The following is a 13,880-nucleotide window of genomic DNA, read 5'->3' as shown; positions in this document are numbered from 1 at the left end:
GGGAAATTTGAAATATACTTTTGGCACGCAGTTCTAGTATCATATCTCCATTGTACAGGCTGCCAATGAAAGGAGGCGAGTATGGAATAGTGAACAAGGAACTATACCCCTTTCATGGGTGGCATTACTCTGTCCTATACATCGTTCCTGGAAACTGAGATTAACACTGTCCATTTAGCTCCTGATTGCATTTTCTTCCAAATAAGTGGTATCCATCATCACTCCCTGTATTTGTTTCCCTCTTATTTATCCTACCCATCCTGGAATGTGCTTTACATTAGGAGACAAAAAAAATAACAGAATATAATACCTGAAAATTGTGGTAAGAAGTAACACATAGCTATTTTAATGTGTATAATTGCATATAAGTCCATGTATATAGCTTTTACTGTGTACAGCATATAATTTTTCTCTAAGTTAATGTTCAGTTGCTGTGAAAAGATTATTTCCTTAAATAATGGATTTTATGTCTTGAAGAAGATTTTCAGTATGGAACATTTGAGAAAAGGTACAAAACTCTCCATGTTGCAGTTCCAGGCATTAGAATGTAGTGGATGTGTTGTAGTAGATGAACCAATGCTAGTGTACTGATTTCAGATTTTATTCTCTGTGTATGCAATTTTTTTGTGTGGGTCACATCAGCATAGTATCACACACCATGGATACTGCTTTCCCCTCCCCCATCCCATGTTCAAGCAAACCATCCTCCCCACTCCACCCTGAATCCTCAGCATCTGCTGACCTATTTACTGTCTGATTTTTTTCCTAGAATGGCAAGCAGTTGCAATCATGTTCTTATGTTTTAAAAGGTTAACACCTTTTAAAACTTGGTTATTTCACTTAGATATGTGAGTCAAATTCTTCCTTATAATGCACGCAATATCTTGTTATCATCTACACACACATCTTATTTGCTGAGACCTACAAACCTACATCTTTAAAATAGAGTTTCTCAGCCATTACCATGAGATGCCTCTCCAGGTAATTGTACCTTCCTTTGATTTCTTTCATCAGGGTTCCGTATCCATCCCCATATAGATCCCATCCATAACTGGTAGGCCTATACTGATATAGTCCATACATTAGCAGGATTCTGAATAATACTGGTTTTCATTTCAAATTGTAATTATTCAATGCTGGTACGCATGCAGACGTTTGGTTTTTGTTTGCTAACCTTGTATCTTGCAATTTCTTTAAAATGACTACTTTGTTCCAGGAGTTTGTTGCTGAAGACATTTCTTTGGAGTTTCCATGTAGACAATAAAGTAACATGTAAAAATTATTATGTCAGGTTGATTTAATAAATAATATTACCTTTTTAGTCAGACTGGAGCCTTATGTGACAAAGTCCCTTTTAAAGGTTCATAAGACATTGTTTAAGGTCCCTCTCTTCTACATACTTCCATTGAAGTGGGTTGATATCTTGGGAAAATGGTTTGCCTCTTGAAGAGGTGTAGAAATGACAAGTGGTTACTGAAAGTGGCACACAGAGTTCTATGCTGTTTGCTAACTGACAGAGAAAAGGGTGCCTACAAAACAGTAATTTCCACATTTTATATTCCATGATATTTATTTGGATATTGAGTACATTAAATTGATCTTTTTCATAAGAAGGTATGACTGTTTCAATCCTATTGTGTGTGCATAGAAATAAATAGTAGTAGTTCAATACCCATTAATGAGCAAAGCAACATATAGCAAGAAAATATGGAAAGAAATGGGGGAGGGGGAGAAGGGAGGAAGGAAAGAAGAGATTGATGAAAATGTAGTGAAAGAGATTTATTTAACCAAGTCATGGCACATTCTTCGTGAAAATATGAAATAGATTATCTCAATAAGTTCAATGAGTGACCAGAGGAGCACTGATACTATCCCCAGTAACAAAGTAGCACACTATTCCTACAAAGATGGACAGTGTTGCAGAGAACATTTAGTCACTCCGAAGCTTGACGATAAATAGTTGAGGTTACAAATTATAATCTAATGATTGATATATTCATAACATGTCTTTGTCTCTATTTTTCTTCTGGTGACCCTAACAGATTGTACTTATAGATTTTAAATAGCTTTTGATCCACAGTTTTCCTATGAACTTCAAAAAGCATTTAATTCAAATATGATTAGAAATATCTAGTTACCCGTACTGTATATACTAGTGAACTAATTCTCACTTATGGTCTCTTCTTGTATTTATGTATGTTAGTTAATTAAGTAGCATTTGGCCTAACATTGAATCCAGACCTCCTGGGTCACCCTTAATACTGCCCTTTTCTTCCTCTCATTCATCATTAAATTCCACAGTTTAGTACATTACCTTACCATTTGTTTTTCCAATAAATTATCAGGACAGGTAACCTCCCGATCTCCCCAGACTTGCTCCACAGCAGTATTGGCTCCCTCCCAGCCTCTGCTGTGCATCCTTCCTCTTATTGACATTTGAATTATCTTTCCTAAATTCAGACTGGGTCCTATCTCTCTTTTGGAAAAAACCACTCTATTTTATTTAACACCTCTTTCAAACTTTGGGCTTCAACCTTGCATTTGATTGATTTGCTCACAGAGTGGTTAAAGAAAGATCAAATTGTCACAAACTATTACTTAAAAATATATCCAAATATGGATGGCAAGATAAGATAGGTAAAACTATTTAGCAAGTAAGGAGGAGGAGGAGGAGGAGGAGGAGAAAGAGGAGGAGGAGGAAGGAGAAGGGGAAGAAGGAGAAGGAGAACAATAATAAGAAGAAGCTGCAGGCATCACCTAGAGGCCTGAGTTCAGTTTATGGAATTCTTATAAAGATAGAAGAGGATAAGTTCTACTAAGTTGTCCTCTGGCCTTCACACATTATATACTTACATATATATAATAATTATAAATTTGAAAACATTATAATTCTGAATATACTATGCATAATATTTGCAATTAAACACAAACATTTAAATCTACCAAAATAGAAATTAAATTATAGGTTAGACTATAAAACATTCCCTGTATATAAATATAAGAACAAGAATGAATATATTATCATTTAAGAAAATAAGTTTCCTTTTAAGATCTAAGTTTTTTTATTTTACAATTGTTTGTTAAATAAAACAAAACAAAATATACCAACTAAAAGACAAATCAGGATGGAGAGATGGTCCCTGGTTAAGAACACATACTTAGGATGTTGAACATTTCTTTAGGTATTTCTTGGCCATTCAATATTCCTCAGTTGAAAATTCTTTGTTTAGCTCTGTACCCCATTTTTAATAGGGTTATATGATTCTCTGGAGTCTAACTTCTTAGGTTCTTTGTATATAATGCATATTAGCCCTCTATCAGATGTAGGATTGGTAAAGGTCTTTTCCCAATCTCTTTGTTGCCATTTTGTCCTATTGACAGTGTTCTTTTCCTTACAGAAGCTTTGCAATTTTATGAGGTGTCATTTGACAATCCTTGATCTTAGAGCATAAGCCATTGGTGTTCAGTTCAGGAAATTTACCCCTGTGCCCATGTGTTAGAGGCTCTTTCCTACTTTCTCTTCTATTAGTTTCAGGGTATTTAGTTTTATGTGGAGGTCTTTGATCCACTTGGACTTGAGCTTTGTACAAGGAGAAAAGAATCAGTTGATTTTCATTCTTCTACATGCTAACCACAAATTGAGCCCAGCACCATTTGTTGAAAATGTTGTGTTTTTTCCACTGGATGGTATTAGCTTCTTTGTCAAAGATCAAGTGACCATGGGTGTGTGGGTTCATTTCTGGATCTTCAATTCTATTCCATTGATCTTCCTGCCTGTCTCTGTACCAATACCACATAGTTTTTATCACAATTGCTCTGTAATACAGCTTGAGGTCAGGGATGGTGATTCCCCCACAAGTTCTTTTAATGTTGAGAATAGTTTTTGCTATCCTGTGTTTTTTGTTATTCCAGATGGATTTGCAAATTGCTCTTTCTAACTCTATGAAGATTTGAGTTGGAATTTTGATGGGGATTGCACTGAATCTGTAGATTGCTTTCAACAAGATGGCCATTTTTACTATTTTAATCCTGCCAACTTCCTTAGTCATCAGGTAAAAGCAAATCAAAACAACCCTGATATTCCACCTCATACCATTCAGAATGGCTGAGATCAAAAATTCAGATGACAGCAGATGCTGGCAACGATTTGGAGAAAGAGGAACACTTCCATTTTTGGTGGGATAGCAAGCTGGAACAACCACTCTGGCAACCAGTCTGGCTGTTCTTCAGAAATTGGACATAGTACTACCTGAGGACCCAGCTATACCACTCCTAGGCATATGCCCAAAAGATTTTCCAACATATAACAAGAACACATGCTTCACTATGTTCATAGCAGCCCTATTTACAATAGCTGGAAGCTGGAAAGAACCCAGATTTCCTTCAACAGAGGAATGAATACAGAAAATGGGGTGCATTTACACAATGGAGTACTACTCAGCTATTAAAAACAATGAATTCATGAAACTCCTGGGCAAATGGATGAAACTAGAAATATCATTGTGAATGAGGTAACATAATCACAAAAGAGCACACTTGGTATGCACTCCCTGATAAGTGGGCATTAGCCCAAAAGCTTGGAATACCCAAGAACACATGAACACATGAAGCTCGAGAAGATGGAAGACCAAAGTGTGGGTGCTTTGGTCCTTCGTAGAAAGAGGAACACAATACTCACAGGAGCAAATTCAGAGACAAAGTGTGGAGCAGAGACTGAAGGAAAGGCCATCCAAAGACTGCCCTACATGGGAATCCATCCCATATAGTCACCAAACCCAGATACTATTGTGGATGCCAAGAAATGCATGCTGAAAGAAGCTTGATATGACTGTCTCCTGAGAGGTTCTGCCAGAGCCTGACAAACACAGAGGCAGATGCTCACAGCTAACAATTGGACTGAGCATAGGGTCCCCAGTGGAGGAGTCAGAGAAAGGACGAAATAGCTGAAGGGGTTTGTAGCCCCATGGGAAGAATAACAATATCAAACAACCAGATGCCGCCCCACCACCACACACACATACCAGAGCTCCCAGGGACTAAACCACCAACCAAGGAGTACACATGGAGGGACTCATGTCTCCAACCACATAGGTAAAAGAGGATGGCCTTGTTGGGCATCAATGGGAGGAGAGGACCTTGGTCCTATGAAGGCTAGATGCCCCAGTGTAGGGGAACTTGAGTGTGGGGAGGCGGGAGTGGATGGGTGGTGGGAGAATACACTCATTGAAGCAGGGGGAAGGCGAATGGGATAGGATGCTTTGGATGGGGACAGGGAATGGGGATAACATTTGAAAGGTAAATAAATACCTAAGAATGAAAAAGAACACATACTTGCAGAGGACACAAGTTTGTTTTCCAGAACTAATGTTAGGGGGCTCAACCTGCCTTTAATTCCATGGAAGCTAATGCACTCTTCTAAGATCTGTGGGCACCTGTACTCAGGTGAACATATCCACACACAGACAGACACATACATACTCACAATATAAAACTACTGAAACTGAGTATATTTTTATAAACAAGTCAATACTGTGTTGTCTACCAGAAATTCACTTTTTAAATAGCTATTAGCTTAGTATTTTTTTATTAGATGGTTTCTTTATTTACATTTCATAAAATATCTCCTTTTCCAGGTTGCCCTCCAAAAAATAAAAATAAAAATAAAAATAAAATAAGACAAAAACAAAAACAAACCCCTGTTTCCTCCTTCCTTCCCCTGCTCACCAACCCACCCTCTCCCACTTACTGACCCTGGCATTCCCCTACACTAGGGCATAGAACCTTCACAGACCAATGGCCTTTCCTCCCATTGATGACTGACTAGGCCATCCTCTGCTATACATATGTTTCTGGAGCCATTAGTCCTACCATGTGTACTCTTTGGTTGGTGGTTTAGTCTCTGGAAGCTCTGAGGGTACTGGGCAGTTCATATTGTTGTTCTTAAGGAGCTGCAGGCCCTTTAGCTCCTTGGGTCTGAATTATGAAATTCTTGGGGAAATGGATGGATCTGGAGAATATCATCCAGAGTGAGGTAACCCATTCACAAAAGAACACACATGGTATGCATTCTCTGATAAGTGGATATTAGTCCAGAAGATCGAAATACACAAAGTACAATCCACAAATCACAAGAAACTCAAGAAAAAGGAAGACCAAAGTGTGGATACTTCGTTCCTTTATAAAAGGGGGAACAAAATACCCATGGAAGGAAGTGTAGAGACTAACTATGGAGCAAAGACTGAAGGAAAGACAATTCAGAGACTGCTCCACCTGGGAATCCTTCCCATATTCAGTCATCAAATCCAGACACTATTGTGGATGCCAGCAAGTATTGGATGACAGGAGTCTGATATAGCTGTCTCCTGAGAGGCTCTGACAGTACCTGACTAATACAGAAGTATAGGCTCACAGCTATCCATTGGACTGAGTAAGGGTCCCCAATGAAGGAGCTAGATAAAGAAATTCATTCACTTTTAAAGTAAACACATACAGTGATTAAAAGTAGAGAGACAGAGGATAATATACCATGTTAACACTGATCAAAGTGGAAATGCTATGTTTATTTAAGAAAAAGCTTAGTCCAGGCTAGAAATGACTGCCAGCAGTAAAAATTGCCATCATAGAATAATAAAAGTGTCCATTGTTCTGGAAGGAACACTAATCTTTAATAAGCATGTGTTCAATAAAGACATCAAAATCTTATCTTTACAATAATAAACTATGTGAAGACATTAACAACTTCCCTACTTTCTTACTGCTCATTGACACATTCAGCAGAGAGAAAAGCCAAAATGAAGGTATCAGTGATGGAGAAGGGAGTATGTCAGTCTAATCTGATTGCATTTATAATATACTTCATCACGTCAGAGCACAAAACATGCTAGTTTTTTCACTAGCTTATATGTTGGGACATTCATCAAAACTGAATATATTTGGGGAGATACAGTACATTTTTAAAGGGAAAATCATGTGAAATATACTCTGAAATTAAAACATGATTAAACTAGCAAAATCAATAAGGCAGATGGAAAACGAGGGGAGATTAAATATCCCGTCTTCAGATTATGTGTGTCAATAATCACTTCTCAAGGTTAATTAAAATTTTTTAATCAAATGAAATGAATATTTGCATTGAAATAATGGCAGCCGTGTTTGGAGCACTGGTTGTATGCATCAGGAAAGACGAAAGATAGAAATCACCAATCCAAGCTTCCAACCTGGAAAATTAGACAGAAAAAAACGAAAGTATTCGGAAACAAGAAATATTAATAATCAGAGTGGAAGCTGAACAGAGAAAATGTGTCCATCATGAGCAGGAAGACTCCATATTACTAATAGATCTGTCCCTCTGACTTCTTCTGTAGAATCAATGCATATGCAGGCTAAATCAGTCAGGTTAGTTTGTGACACCTGAAACTGACTTTTAAAAAATTATTTCTATTTGTGTTTGTATGTGTGTGTGTGTGTGTGTGTGTGTAAGAAAGTGTGCACTACTGCCTGTGAGGCCAGAAGAGGGCACTGGAGCCCCTGTAGCTGAAGCTTACAGGTAGTGGTGAGCCATCTGACCTGCTGCTGGAAATTGAACTTGGACCTTTTGCAAAAGCAGTAAGCACTCAATAGCTGAGCCTCACCTACATTCCCTGTAACTGGATTTAAAATTTACAAAAATGCCAGAAGATTTTAAATAACCAGCACAGTACTAAACCAAAACATTTGAACTGATACTACAATTTAAAATATCTTGTGAGGCTAGAGAGATAAAAATGGTATATAATGAACAACTGAGCATCCACATTTGAAATAATGAAACAACAAATCTAAATAGACAGTGCTTTCCCCTAAAGATAGCCTAAGATGAGCTCCATGTCAAATGCCATAAACACCATAAAAGCCACAGAAAATAATCAAAGACAAAGCATGCATTTAATTGGATTTGATACATTTTGGATAAGTTATCAACAGGGCCTTCTGTTTAAGAAAAAGATCATAAATTGTTCAATAAATTTCACTCTTTACACATGTGTAAAAACGTAGAGCTTTATACAATGGGTAAATGCATTCAACCCAGAAGTTAAGTGGACAGCAATGATTCAGAAATGGCTTATGAGCCATAGTGAAGATGTTCACTAATATGAGACATTAAGATAGTGGAAAAATTAGGCTGAGAGAAGGAAAGGAGTACCTGAGAATCTCTACTCATAAATACTTAAATAAAATTTTAGACAATTAAATAAAGAGAAACTGGAGAATTTAATTTTTAGCCATATAAGATGAATTCTATAAATCTCTTCTTTTTTGGAACACAGCTATTTTCCTGGGATGAAGCAATTTCCAAGGAGGAATTTGATGGGAAGAATGACTTTGAGAAGGTTCTCACTGGGAGAGAGTTTACATCCCACTGACTATGTATCTCACCATGGGGGTCTATACACCACACCTCAGGACACATTGTAACAGAAAAACAAAAACCTCAACAGCAGATGGGAAGAGCAGGTTGCATGATGGGGAAAGCTGTTCTTGCACACCTGCTCTCCATTTTACCACAAAATAAAAACTATGAGAGTTGAGATTGAGAAAGAGTGCGAGAGCAAGAGCAAGAAGGGTGTAGAGAGAGCGGGAGGGGAGGACAGGGAGCGGTGAGACCAGGAGAGGATTGAGTGGGAGGGAGAGGAAGAGGGAGAGAGAGAGAGAGGGCGAGACCTCCTGAAAATCCTATATTCCTTAACGGTTTACTTCATTAAACACGTATTAAGACAGCATCTATTAGTTGTAATCTGCCAAGGGAAGGATGAATTCTGTGTCCTGTATTTAATGAAATGCAGTGACTAAATGGGGAGAATAGGACTCTGCAGGATGTGCTTTACGTTTTTGTGAAATTTTTCTTATGGGTTGTACATAAACTGTTAAATAATGTATTCAACTATCCAAAAACACTGGCCTGTCATCCTGAGTCCGAGGCCAGTGAAGTTAACAGTCTTAAAGGAAAGGTTAGTCTCTTAAAGAAATAATTACAGCACAACTGCGTAGTTACAATTTAAACTGTTGAAGGGATCAACTCATTCAACCTGGGTTGGGTGTTCAGTATTTATACCTAAAAGTGAATCAACCCTGAGTAAATACAGAAAATGTAGAGGCTAGAACATGCCAGTCTGAGGAAGTGAATTCGATTCTGTAAGGTCAAGTAGTGTAGAGTGGATAATATTAGGGGTGGAGTTGTAGACAGAGGTGCGTGTATGGGGGGCGGGGAACTAACGGAAAGCCTACTGACAGGGTATGTCAGCATTCACATTTGAATCTAGACTGATCACAGTGTGTTAGCACAGAGCCATAGTAAAACCGACAAATGGCATCAGGTATGCTTTGGACCTCTGGGGATAGATGACTTGGCAATACTGTCACTTTTATAGAAGAAATATGCTATAGTTGAAAATAAGAAACAGTCTTACATGAGAGACAACTAAGTACAATACAGAAACTTCTCCGAGCTGTGAGAAGGTCATTTCCCAGCACCTGGAGAGGGAGAGAAGAAGGCTTTTCTAGATCTGAGCATGAAGTGAATGCTCTAGCCACAACCGGACTGGAGTCTGCATTAGCGAGGGACACCTCTCCACCCTTTTCTGCATAAGCCTTTATTATCGAGACTTAGTTGCCTTATACTTGGCCGGTGGGTGTCCTACACCACTGCCTTTGAGGACTCTTGTATAACTAATAAACTTGTGCTTTAGTAGTCACTTTATCACAGCAATACTAATTTTATTAGTTTTAAATCCATACTTGTCTAAACATTAAACGTTGTTTGCTGCTTTCATTCTTTTTTCTATATTCTTAAAAAGTTGAATCTAGTCAGATGAGTGATTATTATTATTATGTAACTTTTGATTATATAATGGCAATATCTGTGCTTATTTGGTTTTCAATTAATGCAGATTGTTTGCATAAGCTACTAATTCATTGGTCATTACTAGTTCTAAGGACAATGATAGAGAAATTCAATTTACGTAGCAAAGTTTTCTGTACATGCTGATGACTACAATGAGCAGTGTCTAGTGGGTCATATGTAATGGCACAATAGATCATGCATGAACTTGCAAATCACTTGCTAGCTATATGATACAATGAATGAATTAATCTTTCTGAACATTGCAAAATGGTTTTTCATTTTATAGAATTAGCAAACAGGTCTTTATTAATTTCTGTTTTCAAATTTTAATTTAGCCATTATTTCTTTTAATAAAATACTACATGGAACTCCAGTGAGGTCCTAAGCTGTAACTGGCCTCTGTCATGGAGTGTCCACTTTTTAGTGGGCCCTGAGTTACCATGTGGAACCTTAAACTTCATGGATTAGTGTGTGTGTGTGTGTGTATGTATGTGTGTAAAACCATTGCTATGAGCATAATTTCTAGGGTCTATTCTTACTATAAGATTATTTAATTCCAATAGCATGATTAATTTTAGGTCTATGTTATGTTCCACTGATGTAGAACTAATCTACTTAGAAGGCTTTGAGAAGGATACTCAAGCAAATATAATACCATCCTACATACCAGAGAAGTTGATATACACTTTATGGTCTGTTGCACTGTGTCAAGTCAGGATGGCTATGCAGCCAGGTTTCTAATAACTATGGGGTGAGTCTATATCTCACATGAACATTGCTTTCCAAGGAAATCTGCCAAATGTTGAGTCATAAAATTCCCGCAACATTCTTTCTTATCATCAGTCTTACATAAGCGCAGCTTTCCCAACACAAAGTAATAAAACAGTACATTGTATATTGAAGCTGTATCAGTATTAGAGCTGCGAAGGCACCCCGCAAGTAGAGAACATACATTCACCTCCAGGAAGAGGAATCCAGTGCAGGCACAGTTCTGTAGAAGAGTGAGTTTAACAGTCTATAGACATGGATTGCCTTTTTGTGAGATCTTTCTTTCTCTTGCACTTAATAATATTATTGCTTCGAGCAAATTTCACCAGCTGCATATGTAACTTTTGATTATATAATGGTAATATAATGACTTTTTATGCTACCGCTCATCAAACAGATTGCACAGAGATATCTTCATAAGCAAAACCCAACCATTTCAATGTGTATTATGTAACTGGTTTTCTTCACAAAGCATTTGGTGGGGCACCTCTGAAACACTATACTTGAGAATACAGTATTGTAAACGTTGGTTTTGGAAGGGTTGTTTTTGAGTTTTCCCCATGATTCTCTATGGTAAATTTCCATCAGTACTAATTATTAAAACATTTACTTCTCTATTTCTTCTACTGTTTTATATGCAGGTGACACACACAATATAAACCATGCTGCCTTTGGAGTGTACACTGAATAAGTAGCCCAGCAAGCATAGGTCTCTTGTGCATCTCTTGGCCATAAGGAGTAGGAGAGTAATAAAATTATTCCTTTATTTAAATATTTTCATTTAAGTTGTTTACTACCATGTAGCACACATTAAAAGTTCTACATAAACTTTAGTAGGATACATTTTAGGAGTATTTAATCGTACATCATTGTGCTTAATTGAATATGTCTCATTTCTTGTATGTCAGAAAAATATTATTCATGTTCATAATGAGGAAATAACTGTCCATGCAGGAAAGCTGCAGTTCCTGGTTCCAGATAGTTTCTTTGTTAACTTTGTTAAGCATAGGGCAGCCTAAGGAAAGACTGGGGGTAAAAGATCTCATAGACATGGCCTTAGCTTTTACAAATGCCTGTTATTTGCTACCTTTGCAAAGTTGTTCATTCGTAATTTGTAATGAGATATATAAAATATTGGATATATTATTGAACATAGTTCAGCCCATAAATGTCTGGGTTTTTGCCATTTTTGTTTTGGGCAGAACATGGCTTACAATTTGGGCATTGATTATCAGATAATCTACTTGCCTATGGCTGTTCCAAACTGAAGCATGCCTGTCTGTTTAATAAGATATTGCCAGATTGAAGCCATAGCTTTTAATCAACTGTCCCGGCTGCAGACTTCCAGCAAAGCAGAACTATTGGAAGCAACCTCCTGTTTCTGCATTTGTTCTTTTTCTTACTCTCTCTTCCTCCCCAGATTCATGTTTATCAGTCACTGAATTTGCTTTTCAGGTACAGTGAATAAGTACAATTTTCAGAAATGCATTTCTGAATATTGCTGAGTATTTCCTAAACAAGATTATCATTACAAAGAACTGCTTAGACCAAATTATCGCCTGGTGCAATAATAACTTCTCAGTAGTTGTTCCAGAATGCAGGATTAACTCCTTATCTGAACACATGAGAAACAATTTGTTCTTTTTTTGTATTGACTCCTCCTTCCTCACAGTACAATTGAACAGCATTAGCTTCTAGTTCCTGATCAAACTGTGTACTTTTGGACCACAGTGCCTTTACTCTGCTTCCTTCTTCTGGGATTCCTGCTTCCACTGCTCTTCTCCTATTTAGTCACGTATTAAAATTTAGGGACTATCTGGTATTAAGCCCTTTAAAAGGGACTCAAAATTTAATGTTTTTTAGCATTTTTATATTGATTATTATGAACACAGGTGTTGCTCTAAAGGATTGATTTATATGTACATAAAATATTTTAATGTCAATATATTCATTGGCAAATAAATAAAAAAAAATCACCAGTATGTGAATGGGACTAAGATTTAGATGTATTTTAGACCTTATCTTTACAACTTTTCTATTACCTCAGCCCATTAAAACATTTGCATAAAGTTCATTTGCATAAAGATGGCGTAGTGAGTAATGTATAAGCATGTAAGCTATTGTATTTGGATGTTAGTTTTTTGTTTTTTGGTTATTTTATTTGTTTACATTTCAAATGTTGTCCCCCTTTCCAGTCTCCCTATCTACAAACATCTATCCAACCCCCTCCTTTTTGCCTCTAACAGGGTGCTCCCCAACCTACCCATCCATTCCAGCCTCACCTCTCTAGCACCCTCTACACTCATCCAACAGGACCAAAGGTCTCCCTCCCATTGATTCCAGACAAGCTGGAACCTCTGCTACATATGCAGCTGGAGCCATGGACCCATCCATGTACACTCTTTGGTTGGTGGTTTAGTCCCTGGGAGCTCTGGCGGGGGTGGGGGGGCAGTTAGTTGATATTATTCTTCCTATGGGGTTGTAACCACTTTCAGCTCTTTCAGTCCTTTCCCTAATTCTTCCACTGGGGTCCCCAGGCTCAGTCTGATGGTTGGCTGTGAGTATCTGCATCTGTATTAGTCAGATGCTGGCAGAGCCTCTCAGGGGACAGGTATACTAACTAGCCTCCTGTCAGCAAGTGCTTCTGGGCATCAGCAATAGTGTCAGGGTTTGGTGCCAGCAGATGGGATGGATCCTAAGGTGGGTTGGTCTCTAGATGGCCTTTCCTTCAGTAACTGCTCCATTTTTCCAGTAAGATTTGTTGATGGAGGTTAGCTTTTAAGATGTTATTACACATGCTATACAATTCCTATAACCACGGAGGTCAGGAACTTAATAAAGGAAAGCAGGGGCCAGGCGAGGACTTCCTAAGGAAGTGGAAACAGAATACTATTATGGAGAAACTAGAATAGGTTTAAACAGGGGTGGCAGTGGAAGAAAAGGGTAAAAAAGGAATAATGGGGGGGCAACTCATACTAAAGGATATTTGAAAAAAAAAGCACATGGAAACCTGTTATTGTAGAATTTTCTAAAATATATGTATATATGAAAGGAACCTAAATAGAGTCATTAATATTAGGAGAGATTGTATCCCAACTGGATGACTGAACACAGCAAGTAAAACTCCCAGTGTCGGGAATGGGTTACATCTTCTTGAGTCATTAGACCAGGGGCCCATGGAAACCCCCAAACAACACAGTCTATTTCCAAAGCTTTTTTTTTTTTTTTTTTT

The 13,880-nt window shown here is 37.7% G+C and overlaps 1 protein-coding gene across 4 annotated transcripts in view; it reads left to right on the top strand.

The window, feature by feature from the left end:
- Window positions 1-13,880, top strand: part of Il7 (interleukin 7) — a 36,843-nt gene that overhangs the window by 9,256 nt on the left and 13,707 nt on the right. The window lies entirely within an intron of this gene.

Source organism: Mastomys coucha, unplaced genomic scaffold (genome assembly GCF_008632895.1).
Source record: "Mastomys coucha isolate ucsf_1 unplaced genomic scaffold, UCSF_Mcou_1 pScaffold17, whole genome shotgun sequence".
NCBI lineage: Eukaryota > Metazoa > Chordata > Mammalia > Rodentia > Muridae > Mastomys > Mastomys coucha.
Note: the sequence above shows the minus strand (reverse complement) of the source record. Positions and strands in the feature narration are given on the sequence as shown.